The sequence below is a fragment of the Penaeus monodon genome, chromosome 27, assembly GCF_015228065.2.
Source record: "Penaeus monodon isolate SGIC_2016 chromosome 27, NSTDA_Pmon_1, whole genome shotgun sequence".
Taxonomy (NCBI): Eukaryota; Metazoa; Arthropoda; class Malacostraca; order Decapoda; family Penaeidae; genus Penaeus; species Penaeus monodon.
In genome coordinates, this window is record NC_051412.1 from 4,772,919 (window position 1) to 4,773,378 (window position 460).

At 39.8% G+C, this 460-nt stretch overlaps 1 protein-coding gene across 1 annotated transcript in view; it reads left to right on the top strand.

Annotated features, from left to right (window-relative positions):
• The first annotated feature begins 94 nt into the window (after positions 1-94).
• Positions 95-460, top strand: part of LOC119590336 — a 1,433-nt gene continuing 1,067 nt past the window's right edge. The window contains exon 1 of the mRNA XM_037939010.1: positions 95-143. The gene's annotated coding sequence lies outside the window, so the exon portion shown is untranslated. The remainder of the gene's footprint in view (positions 144-460) is intronic.

Here is a 460-nt window from a genome sequence, read left to right on the forward strand (position 1 = left end):
CGGACAGGTGGATGGTTCGGACAGAGCATTTCCTGAAAAAACTATGGGACCCACAGTCCCGAGAAATCGCAGGAAATTGCGAGATATTGTTTACTAGACTCACACATTGTTTGGAAGCGTTGGCGGGCATACTTTTTTCGGAGGTCAGTTTATGTGTTTTTTGCAATTCTCATGTATTTTATGGAGTTATTATCATATGTGGTACTGCCGTGAATATACCAGTTGTTAGGAAACTCAATATTGTGGGCAAATCTGTGTTGTATGGCGAAGATATTGCAGTGTATACGTGATCGAAAATTTCCACATGCGCCAGCTTATTGGGTTTATTATTATATTATATATGTGTGGGATGGTTCGGACATCCAAGAGAAGTGATACTTCGGACGTGTCCGAATCATCCCACTTTTAAAGCCTTAAGACAAAATAATGTTTGTATTCACGTGTATACGATTACATCGAT